Here is a 12,436-nt window from a genome sequence, read left to right as displayed (position 1 = left end):
ATTTACTTTACTCAGGGACATGCTGCAGGGAAGGAAGCATTAGGTTTCTAGCGTGTGAATACGCTTCTGCTGGCTAGCCTGCTCAGCAGGGCGTGGGAAAGCTGGAGCAGAGCACTGTCCTGGGCGTAATGCTCTGTTCCTGCCTTTTCCTGGGCACTCCTGGGGCAGCTCTGCTGTGGAGGGAGGCTTGAAGGGCTATCAGCTGTTTGGGGTTTTTTTGATTGGTTAGTCAGGTTTTTTGGGGGGGTTGCGGGTAGAGAAGGAAGTGGTAGAAGCATCTGTCTCAAAATACTCGGTTCACACAGCAGCCATTTTTCCTGGTTGATCAGACGTGGGAAGGGATGTGTGATGGGGCTTCCCTTTGATTTGTGATCCTTTGCTTTTGCCCCAGGGAACTGAACACACCCATGTTCCTCGCAGGACGCAGCAGTCGTGCTGTGCAGGCCCAAGGTGATACATCTGTGCTGCTTCTCTTCTCCTTCTTTACAGGCTGGATGCAGTCACCCTTTCAGGCACCCGGACACCCTGAACACGCTTCTCACAGGCAGCCCTTTCTTCTTGTGCCAAACACGTACAATCTGCCAGCACCACAACACCGCGAGCCCGCGCAGTCCTGGCAGCAACACTGCAGGTTTGGGAGGCTGTTACACAGCTTTGGTTACCAAGGGAAGGGCCATGCAGGCTCTCCTTCTTTGGAAGCATGGCTCTGCTCCACATCCCCACTCCGCGCTCGGTGCGGAGGTGCTGCGTGGCTGTCTCCTACGTCACATGTTTTCAAGAAGCTCTCGCCAGCTTCCTGCTGGGGAGCTGATCCTGCTGACGTGTGCAGGCCAGGCCACGTCAGGCACGGCCAGGAAGGGAAATACAGTCCTTTTTTGGGTGCAGATTAGAGCGAAATCTATTGGCCTGAGCAGAGGGGAGGGCTGAGATTCATGAACAGCTGGGATCTGTCAGTAATTTAGCACTGAGAGCTTAAACAATGTCCAGGATAAACACACGCCTGGACTGGCAGACCTCCCTCTTTTTCTCAGCTCAGCACAATATTTTCCTTTCTCTTTTAAAAATGTTATTTCAGTGCTGATAATTAATTTGAGTGGAATGTTTTTCCAGAGTTATATTTAGATTTTCTTCTCTGATAGCACTCCCCCTGTCCAGCTTCTCTGACAGAGCTGTAACACCGTGCTTTATGAAACGAAAACAATTATTCTGCTTCCACAGAACTTAGCAGTTTCGTGTCCCAAGGCAGCTCCCGAACTGGGGCAGTTTGGGGGATTCAGGAAGGTGGTGTATTGTGGAAGGACCAGTGTGGTAGAACTGAACCTTCAGCTTCAGTCTGGGGGCTTTCAGGTGCCCAAAGGAAGGGGAAACAAAACAGGCCGAGAGCATGCTCGAGGTGGTGTGTTATTCCTAGTGGGTTAGCTGTACACACACACATTTGGCAATTTGGGCATCGACAGCAATTCTCTAAGACAGACTTATGTCAGATCCTCACCTGACTGCTTCTCAGCTTTGGGAAAACTCCAAGCTAGATGCAAAATCCATAGCAAGGCACCTTTCTCCTGCACACCCGTCCTACCTGCCTGGCAAGGCTTTGCTGCTCTGCCTTCCCTCCAGCTCTGCCATGGCTGCGTGCTGCAGAGTTCCCTTCATGTGGGTGCCTGTGCGATAAGACAGCTCTGCTCTGTGCCTACGTGGCATAGTTGGAAAAAAAAAAATAAATAAATCAGGTTACCAAGGTTACAGAGCTATGAGGAGGAGATAGTTAATCTGAGAACAGCTTTCTACCCATGCATAAACAGCCTGGAATGAAAGACAATTACAGTGCTGCCATTGTGGGATCGGCTGCTCAGCTGGAAAGCCCCTTTCCTCCCCCCCCAGCCCAGCCCAGGGTTCTGCCTGCTTTAATGTGTGTTGCCATAAGCCAGGGTTACACCCAGGTTTCTAATCTTATCGGGGCAGTGGGAGAAACCTGCTCAGCAGGGTCACAGGGCAAAAGGCACTGTGGGTCCAGCAGGACTACTTCTGTTTTTCTCACGTTGGTCAAGACTTGGTCAGAATCTTTTCTATCCCACATGTGATGCCTTCGCATAGTTAAAGCTGCATAAAGTGTAATTAGGCAGACCCCTGTAATTAAGATGATTATGTAAGGTAAGCACCCCACAGAGTAATTGTGGTCAATTTTTAGCATACCCAGGGGCAGTTATAGGGCCCAGAGTGGCCCTTCAAATGATTTACCTGCTCACATGTCTCTAAAGCACTCACCTTAGGTGTGTCTTAGGTGACATCTTTGAAGTGGACTTTATTGTTGTGCTCCTGCTGGGAAACAGCTGGCTGGAGAAGTACTCTTTTTTTCTTCTGTCTTTCAATAAGAAAGAGGAGTTCTGTGTCTTGTCTCTATTCTGACACAGCCTGAAACCCGAGATGTGAGCGACCCAGATTCAGACGTGACCTGCCAGAAGGCAGCCTTGGCTTGGAGCACTCTCATTCACAGGTGCAATGTGGGTTGCTCTGGGCAGAGGCTCACTTGCTCATTGTCCTCCACTGTTTTTCATGAGAAATTCCACCCTGGTTCTGAGAAATGTTCCCAATAAAACAGTGCTAATATGAACACACTTCCTTGACATGTTTTGTTCTCAGTGAAAGGACACATTGATCCTGCTGCAAATACCATGAGACAAAAGGCAACTTTCTGCTCTCTTTTAGCTTTTTGCTGCGTTCTTGAAGCCATTTTATCCCTTCTCTGCCTGGAGATGGACCTCTGCTCAATCAGCAAAATGCCTGAGGCAAACCAGATCCTACCATGCACCTCAGCTCTGAATATGGAGTCACTCTGTCCTCATCCAGGCACATAGAAGCCAGGATCTGGCTACAGTTGCTGAATATCGATCAGTACCAGTCTTGATAGAACCCACCAGGAAAGGACACTATTAAGATTCAGAAGCTGTAGGAAGTTGTAGGTTGGAAAAATATTACTTCATTTTCCCTCTCCCACTTTCCAGGAAGAGCCCATCTTGCTGCATGTGTGCTTTGAGGAGGGGGCATCAAAAGCAGGAATGGCCTTTGGGAAGCAGCAGAGATGCCTGCAGAGCACGACTGCTCTTGGGCTGGGCCAGACCCCCTCTAGTTTGCCAGTAACACATCCAGGATGTTTCCTACTGCATGTTTTCCAAGCTACATAGTGCTGGGACTTCCCTTTATGAAAGCAAAACTGAGAAGGCTCTGTGAATGCATTCTGGGACTATGCAGAAAACACTGAGATACCAGCATGTGCTGCTACAACGTCCTGCCCCTCTGGTGCACTGGGCCCTGTGTTCTGCAGTGTCCATCCAAGGAAGCTTCAAGGATGTCAGTGAATTCACTGCTTTTGGTAGATCTAAAAGGTTTAAAATCATACCACCTCTTCTCTCTCATTGACCTCCTTTCTTCATTTTCTCTGATTGTTTTAGCTGACACCTGTTTCAGACCTTAACTTGAGATACTTCATGTTTTCAGATTTCTTTTTAGTGACAACCTTTTTTAAATTAAAAGCTCAGCCCTTGCAGAGAGAAGAAAAGCTTCCAAACATGAGGAGTCTTGTGATAAGATCTGCACTGGCGATTTTGAGCTGAAATTTATGATGGCGGAACAGAACAGTTTGAGCACAATGTGGCCTTGCTAGAAAGAGGGAAAACAACCACTTACGGCAGAAAAACATGTACATCTGCTGAGCAGGGGCTCTCCTGGGCTCTGGAGCAGGCAGGGTAAAGTGTGCATGGGTTATTATTAGCTGCTTTGTATCATAAAGAGGGACTTCGGTTGCCTGGTCTCTGCAAAAGCTGCTTTGCTGAAGAATACTCTTGAGAACGAGGGAGTGGAAGGCAGGAATTTCAGCCCCTTTTAAGGTCTGTTTACTCTTCAGCCTCTGCAGATCTTAAGGGCATGTGTATGAGGCAAATCTAAAGTGGTTATCATGGGGAGAGTGGGGGGCAGAGGAGGGAGCGGAGATCCCTGGAGCCATCAGCCAGGAGTTATGGAAATGATTCCCTGCTCCACGGGGCCATTGCTGTACTGAGTGTCCGTGATATGTCCAAGAATGGCTCTTCTGCAGGGATCATAACACAACATGTGCCTCATGTGTTCATAGGGCTTGTAGCTACTGGAAAACTGCAAGGTGACTTTTCACTCTCTTCTTGAAGACTAGGAAGAATGTGGCTCCCCTACTAAGTGAGGGGGGTGTTCTGGTAACGGGGGATGCTGAGAAGGTGGAGATACTGAATGCCTTCTTTGCTTCTGTCTTCAGTGAAAAAGCTCTCCCTTGGGACTACCAGGCCCTGGAGTTTAGTGAGAGGGTCTGGGGAATGGAAGACTTCCCTTTAGTCAGGGAAGAGGTGGTCCGAGAGCACCTAGGCAACACCAATGTTCATAAATCCATGGGACCCAATGGGATGCATCCACGGGTGCTGAGGGAGCTGGCAGAGGTGATTGCTGAACCGCTCTCTGTCATCTTTGAGAGGTCTTGGAGAACGGGGGAGGTGCCTGAGGACTGGAGGATAGCCAATGTCACTCCGGTCTTCAAAAAGGGCAAGAAGGAAGATCCAGGTAATTACAGGCCAGTCAGCCTCACCTCTGTCCCTGGAAAGGTGATGGAACAGATTGTGCTGGATGCCATTTCCAGACAACTGGAAGAAAAGGAGGTTATCAGGAGTAGTCAGCATGGGCTCACCAGGGGGAGGTCGTGCTTGACCAACCTGGTAGCTTTCTACGATGTTGTCACTGGCTGTATGGATGGGGGGAGTTTACCTTGATTTCAGCAAGGCGTTTGATACTGTCTCCCACAACATCCTTATAACAAAGCTGAGGAAGTGTGGATAGATGAGTGGACAGTGAGGTGGGCTGAGAACTGGCTGACTGGCAGAGCACAGAGGGTTGTTGTTGGTGGTGCAGAGTCTGGTTGGAGGCCTGTAACCAGCGGTGTTCAGTGCTGGGTCCTTGTTCAACATCTTCATCAGTGACCTTGATGAGGGGATAGTGGCCACCCTCAGCAAGTTTGCTGATGATACGAAGTTGGGAGGATTGGCTGACAGGCCTGAAGGCTGTGCTGCCATTCAGTGAGACCTGGACAGGCTGGAGAGCTGGGCAGAAAGAAACAAAAGCAAGTGTAGGGTTTTGCATCAGGGAGGAATAATTGCATGCACCAGTACAGGTTGGGGGACAACCTGCTGGAGAGGAGCTCTGCAGAGAGGGACCTGGTGTCCTGGTGGACGACAGGTCGGCCATGAGCCAGCAGTGTGCCCTTGTGGCCAAGAGGGCCAACGGCATGCTGGGGTGCATTAAAAAGAGCGTGGCCAGCAGGTCGAGGGAGGTGATCCTCCCCCTCTCCTCTGCCCTGGTAAGGCCTCATCTGGAGTACTGTGTCCAGTTCTGGGCTCCTCAGTACAAAAAAGACAGGGATCTCTTGGAAAGAGTCCAGCGGAGGGCCACAAAGATGGTGAAGGGCCTGGAGCGTCTCTCCTATGAGGAAAGGCTGAGGGAGCTGGGCCTGTTTAGCCTTGAGAAGAGAAGGCTGAGAGGAGACCTGATCCAGGTCAATAAATATCTAAGGTGTGGGGGGCAGAGTGGGGAGGCCAGACTGTTTTCAGCAGTGTGCGGAGACAGGACAAGGGGAAATGGCCAGAAACTGCAGCATAGGAAGTTCTGCACAAATGCATGCAAGAACTTCTTTAGGTGAGGTGACGGAGCACTGGAACAGGCTGCCCGGGGAGGTTGTGGAGTCTCCTTCTCTGGAGATATTCAAGACCCACCTGGATGCCTACCTGTGTGACCTGGTGTAGGGAACCTGCTTTGGCAGGGGGGGTTGGACTCGATGATCTCTGGAGGTCCCATCCAACCCCTACGATTCTGTGATTCTTTATCTGCACAGTGTTTTCTGTGAGGAATCATCCTTTTCATTGTAGGGGATGGTTACATAGCTACATTCCTGGCTCCTTTCCCTCATTGGATGTGCATACTTTCAGGTTCAGAAGTATCCACGTGCATCTGAAAACTGAAGTACATACTAAGGAAATGTAAGTTGCTGTTGCAATACCAGCAGCAGGATCAACTTTAAAATGTGATGGAGCAACTTGTTCTGGATGCCACCTCCAAGCAATTGGAAGAAAAGGTTATCAGGAGTAGTCAACATGGATTCACCAAGGGGAATCAGGCTTGACCAACCTGATAGCCTATGATTTCACTGGCTGGGTAGATGGGAGGAGAGCAGTGGATGTTGTGTACCGCGACTTCAGCAAGGTGTTTGCCATTGTCTCCCACTACACTCTTGCTGTGAAACTTATAAAATGTGGGATAGATGAGTAGACAGTGAGGTGGACTGAGAACTGTCAGAGCTCAGAGGGTTGTCATAAGTGGTGCAGGGTCTGGTTGGAGGCCTGTAACTAGTTGTGTTCCCTAGGGGTCAGTGCAGTCTTGTTCAATGTCTTTATCAGTGACCTGGATGAAGGGACAGAGTCCACCCTCAGCAAGTTTGCTGATGATACAAAGCTGGGAGGATTGGCTGACACACCTGAAGGCTGTGCTGCCATTCAACAAGACTTGGACAGGTTGGAGAGCTGGGCAGAGAGGAACCTGGTGAGGTTTAACAAGTGTAGAGTCTTGCACCTGGGAAGGAATAACTGCATGCATCAATACAGGTTAGGGGATGACCCGCTGGAGAAGAGCTCTGTGTTCTGGAGGACAACAGGCTGGCCGCCAGCAGTGTGCTCTTGTGGTCCTGGGGTGCATTCAAAAGAGCACAGCCAGCAGACTGAGGGAGGTGATCCTTTCCCTCTACTCTGCCCTGGTGAGGCCACATTTAGACTGCTGTGTCCAGTTCTGGGCTCTGGTGAGACTGGGAATGTGTGTGCCCTTCAGTCTTGCAGGCCTTGGCGTACCCCAGGAAGGCAGGGTGGGCTGCCGAATCGAGGAGCTCGGCACACACAGGCTGTAAGGGAGGCAGCCGGGCCTCCCGTCCCCCAGCCCTGGTCTGTGCTATGTCTTAGCTGTGGGCAGACTGGATTGCATGTTCCCAGCTGGGAGGGAGGCTTCCTGACAGAGCTCCATGTATAATTCACTCAGCGTGGCCTCAGCCACGGCTCAGTACAGAGAGGGGAAGATGGTTTATTGTTTTTCCAAACCTTCTTTTGTTTCCTAAGGAATGTGGCTGCAAAGTCCTGCTGCCAGAGCCTCATTGGAGAGTGCTGTTCTGAAGGAAGGTGTTCTGAGAGATTGCTGTGCCCAAGAGGGGAGGTGTGCGAGCAAGAGAGCTGCGTGTTGTTTTTCTTACAAGCAATGATCTGAATTTCCCCTGTGACACCATTCTCACACCACTCTCCAGCCTTCCAGGCACTGTGGCAGATCCCATCACCATTTCTGTTGCATGGCTTTTTCCTCTGTTGCCTCACAGGGAACGGTGCCCGTGCATTGGATTTCCAGTTGTCGCTCTTGGCGTAGCCACCTCTTTGGTTTTTGGTGCCCATTCAAATTCCAGAAGTGCTGTGACATCCCAAACAGCTTCACTGACCTCCCAGTGGGGAACATAGCTGTCTGGGGTAGGAGTGGGACCATCCCTGCCATTACAGGTGGGTGGGGTGGAGCAGGGCTGGGGTATAACTGGGCACCCAAAAGCATTAATTATGGTGTGATGCATGTGGAGGTCAGTCACTTCAAGGTGCTCTGGGAATGCTGATCAGCACGGGCAGCACTGAAGCCTGGGCCAGGTCGCTGGTCTCAGGATCTTCTGCACTGCTGCCCTAGCTCTAAAAGACTCCTTGAGGCCAAGTCTTAGACCACTGCATCCCTGCATATCTTGGAGGTAGCCTCCCAGAGGCCATTTCCAGGACTCTGACATTATGTTTAGCTTAAGCAGGTTCAAGTGTACCAGTTTCATTCCAAACCTAGCTTCTGTGTGAAGCTCCTGAGTTTTCATAAAGCAAGACCAAAGTTCTGAGCAGAAATTGAGCAACAGGGCAGGGCGTTGGCCAGACACCAAGGTCCAACCTGAAAATGGCTCAGGAATCCAGACCCCACCTCCTCTCCTCAAATGTACACTGATAAAATCATGTCTGCTTTAATGCTTTTAAATACAAGTGGGGAAAAAAATGCCCCTAGAGACTGTGCTAAAGCCTTGGTTGTTGCTGATATGCAGAAATATGAAGAGAGTTTATGTGCTGCTTCTGTGAGTAACAGATGTGGTTCTAACCTGAAACTTGGAATCCAAACCCGGATGAACTCTATTTGCAATCCAAAGCCATGCCTAAACCCAGTTTTTTTGGGGCAAATGACCCCTTAACTCACCTACTCCCTCCCTCCCTGGCTGCACACACCCTGGCAGTGTGGGGTGCATTCCAGCTCGCCAGCCATGTGTCCAATTCCCATCTCTCTTAACAACTTGCTTAACAAATAAAACTTTCGGTGGGACTTCAGCAACAGATAAAATGAAGGAAACCACGTTTCCTTCCTCTGCTGGAGTCTTCAGGGCAGCAGTAAAAGGAATGAATGCAGTTAGCAAGCTGAAGTGAGGGGCATTCACTGGGGTGAATAGAATTTGGGAAGTGGAGGGCTGTTTTTCAGTCAGTTTTTCATCAGTATCATGATGAGGAAGGTCAGATACTGCTGAAGAGAACAGTATCACCTCAATGCTGGCTCCCAATGAATACTTGCTGCATTCTTCCTTCCTTCCAAGCACCACTGAGGGAAGATACTAGCTCTGTCTTTGCCCTGTGCTTGGCTGTCTGTTGGCATCAGCTACAAAAATGAGCAGTGTGCTGCTCAGAGAGAGCCAGGGGCCAACACAGTGTGCTGCTTGCTTGTGGGATTGTGGCCGTGGGGAGATTGGGAAATTAGGAGGGGGTGGATGCATATGGTACACCCCATGCCTGCCTCCCCCTGCTCAGGTGCAGCACTCACCAAAAAACAATAAACTGACTTTGCCAGGGAGGGCCAGGAATCCTTGGGAACAGCCTACAGCAGTCCTGCAGAGTCCACCTGCTATTCAGGAGGTATCTCTCCTAGTGAGGATCAGGCTGCCTTTTGGGAAAGGGCACCACCCAGATCTAAACTCTTGTAGGGTGTTGCCCTGCTTTATCTGGGCTGCCTTTGTGCACTAATTGATGTTTGCAGGGGTTGGGATGTTTGCTGGGCTCTGAGAACTACTGGCTTCTTTCATATTTGTGGGTGTAGCCTGAGAAGAACCCCAAGGACCTTCTCCCAGTGTCCCTTCTCTCCCACGCTGGAGCCCAGACCATCTGCACACTGCTGCTCTCCCTAGCTGTAAGACAAAAGTCCCCTGTGGGTTTCATTCTGTGTAGATGGAGGCCACAAGGAGAGGGTGCACTGAGCAAAGCTTTGTCCATACAGCAGCTATTGATTGTGCCTTGCCTAATCCATGCTGTGGAGTTTAGCTGGGAATCAAGAAAAGGACTGGTGGAGAGGGAAGCCAGATCCATAGGTTTGATGGCAATGAGGTTCTGGAGTTAGCCATAAATGAGATCGAGTTGGCTTGTACCACTGTTGGTGTACTCCAAAATCTGGAAGCTGTAGACCTACTTACCTTCTCCTGTTAGCAGCACCAGCTACTACTTTGAAGTCTGTGTGAGATGGGCTCATCTCTTCAGCCTTGTGGAAAAGCACAGATCATCTCAGAAAGATCTCATTTTCTGTTTGACACTATATGTCCTACAAAACCCTTGAGAAAAGGATTCTGTGTGTGGAGACCTTCAGGTCTCTTGTGCCACGATGGAAATCACTTTAATCTGTAACCATCTCCTCCTTGACAGTGGGTAAATCAGCTGCTGTCCCTGAACCCACCTTCAAGCCCAGCAGACTCCTCACTCGGTGCCAAGATGTCAGGTGGCTCTGAACAGGGTCAGTACACTCACTTACCAGCTGCTACAGCAACAGTGCCTTTGGTGCTCTTGCCCTTATTTTGTTGCTGATGACTGGGGTTGCTATGGTGCTGCAAGACACGTTATCCTGCATTAATGCTTTATAAGCAATAAACACAGATTTCGGCAATGTGCTGCTCTGGCAGCTCCATCACAGCACTGCTCCGTGGCTGAGCTGGAGTTTGGCAGATGAACCACATTCTCACTGCTGAAAAAAAATCCTGTCTTGTGGTTTTCAGCCCGAGGGTTTTTCTTAACTTCTCATTTCTAAGAAAAGAAAAAAAATCCCTTTTTCGTAGCATGGCTGCATTGCAGGGAAGTGTGAAAGCCCTGCAGCTTCCCCTCGATGAACGATGTGCAATAGGCCCTAGGGGGGAGGTTTGCTTAGGAATGTGGAGGGGGACCAGAGGACCCCTGTCGTGCTGTAGCACTGGGGAGGATGGGTCCCACGTCCCACCCCTGCTCCGCGGCTTGGAACAAAACCCAGCACCCTGCAGGCTCAGTTTCCTGCCCTCATACATGGTGAGATTCTCATGTGGTTGTCCATGTATCTTTGTGGTGCTGGGGAAGCTTTGGATCCCTGTCCCAAGGTGGATTCGGTGGGTTTGCTACCAGTTGCTCTGTGTTCACCTATCCCCAGGAGGAGGGAAATCATGTTTTGACTGGAGCTAGTCTGTGTCTGGGGACTTTGTAGAGCAGCCACACCTCAGGATGCTGCAATAGCGGAGATGGGCCAAGGGCACTTTGCCTCTGCACACAGCTGTGTCTCACAGCAGTGTTAGCCTTGCTGTGCTGCAGGTGGGGGCTGGGGGCAGATCTCAGCGCCAAGGGCTGCTGGGGGCAGAGGGGTGGAGCAGGACATGCATCTGCCAGAGTCCCACTGATCCTTGCTCCATTTCAGAGCACGAGCCAGGGTTCTGGACTCGTTCTATCTCATGAAGCAACAAGCCCGTTCCAGGCTTTACAGCTGGCGACTTTCTCTGGATCTGCCAAAGTCCCCTTTTTTTACCCTCCTCAAGCTTTGTTCAACCAGAATAGATGTAGGTGTAGGTGGTGGCATCCTGCACAGAGGATGTGGAAAGAAACAATAACCAAGTGCAAAGAACAGGAAACAGCTATGAAATCAGCACGAGGTCACCTACACACCTTCCCCAATGCAGCAGCTTCAGGAGGAACTATTGTCTGAAGCTTCTTCTCCAGCTGATAATACTTTGCTTTGAGCAAATATATTACAGAAGATGCTTGTCAACATTGGGTTCAGCAAGAAGCTGGGAAGGCTGAGGAGAACCTCCCAGACTGTGCTGAAGGCACATGGAGCCAGTGAGTGTTGAGCACCATTGGAAACCAGGCCCAAAGTCCTAAGAAATTAGAAGAAAAAGCAGTTACTTTGCTTATGGCTCCCTTGAGTACAACAGTGTTTGCTTCCTAAAATACTTTTGAACAGATGTGACATTTGCAGTGAGCCAGATAGGCTGTTTTCCATGAGGAATACGGCCTGCTATAAGGAAAGAGGCTCAGAGGGAGGTTGTTGGGTGAAAGGCATCTCCTGGGGATGCAGCAGGCGGCTGGAGCCCCGGGCTGTGCTCCCAAAATGCTGGAGAACATCCAGCCCTCGCTCCATACCCTCTGTGGATGAGGCAGAGGGGAATATTCAGCATCCTGATAGCCTGCAGATGGAACTGCCCAATGGAACAACCCAAAGTGTTTCCATCCATCTATCCCATGCTGCAGCTGCACAGGCACTGTGGGAGGGAGCCATGTGATGGACAGCACAAACTGGGACAAGAAAGGACTGAGCTGCCAGCAGCCATTCAGCAAGGTGCTCAGTGAAGCCCAGGTGTGCGGGATGCTGAGCTCCCAAGAGCTGGGCCTTGCTAGGGCATGTTCTGGCTCTGGTTCACGCTGCCAGGAATCCATACGTGCTGCAGAAAGAGGACTAATCTCGGTAGCTAGCAGGTTAAAGAGTCTTTGTTTTCTGTCCAGCTCCTTCCCCACTCTCAACTGTGTTTCACATGGTTCAGTCACAGCCATATTTCACAACTGTGTGTTTTGAAAGGACTTATTAGCTCTAAGTGTAGGTTGGGCTTAAGACTCTTGCTTTATTGTTTACCCTGCCTGCTAGGCCTGTTTCTGGGGTCAGACCCAGGTTAGCAATTACAGCTATGATTAAACACACTCGCCCTGCTTACCCCTGGGCTTTTTTCCCTTTAAATTCCAATTGATCATGCTTAACCCATGTTAGCAACCAGGTGGCTGCTGGCAGCACCATCATGATGTCTGTGCCGTCTCCGGCAGAGCCAGATAATGAGATTTGAAGCTTCTGGAAACTTTTATTTTATTTTTTATTTTTTATTTTTTTAATGTAAAGAAAGCCTTTCTGCATCCACACAGATAACCTTACAGTCTTTCTCAGGTGCTGGGGTAATTAGGAGGGACCCAACCGGGACAAGTGACAGCTAATTTAGCAATCTTTGGGCATGCCTAATCAGGCAGATTTGGATGTGAGTTCTGTATGTAACTATTTCACTACTGATAACAAG

The 12,436-nt window shown here is 50.0% G+C and overlaps 1 long non-coding RNA gene across 2 annotated transcripts in view; it reads left to right on the top strand.

Annotated features, from left to right (window-relative positions):
• LOC149915027 (uncharacterized) overlaps positions 1-769 on the top strand; it is a 31,877-nt gene extending 31,108 nt beyond the window's left edge. For both annotated transcript variants that reach the window (XR_016459832.1, XR_016459833.1), the window contains exon 2: positions 490-769. This is a non-coding gene — a long non-coding RNA (uncharacterized LOC149915027). The remainder of the gene's footprint in view (positions 1-489) is intronic.
• Positions 770-12,436: the final 11,667 nt, after the last annotated feature.

The sequence above is a fragment of the Phasianus colchicus genome, chromosome 25, assembly GCF_987193195.1.
Source record: "Phasianus colchicus chromosome 25, bPhaCol1.hap1.1, whole genome shotgun sequence".
Taxonomy (NCBI): domain Eukaryota; kingdom Metazoa; phylum Chordata; class Aves; order Galliformes; family Phasianidae; genus Phasianus; species Phasianus colchicus.
This window is presented reverse-complemented; position numbering and strand designations above follow the sequence as displayed.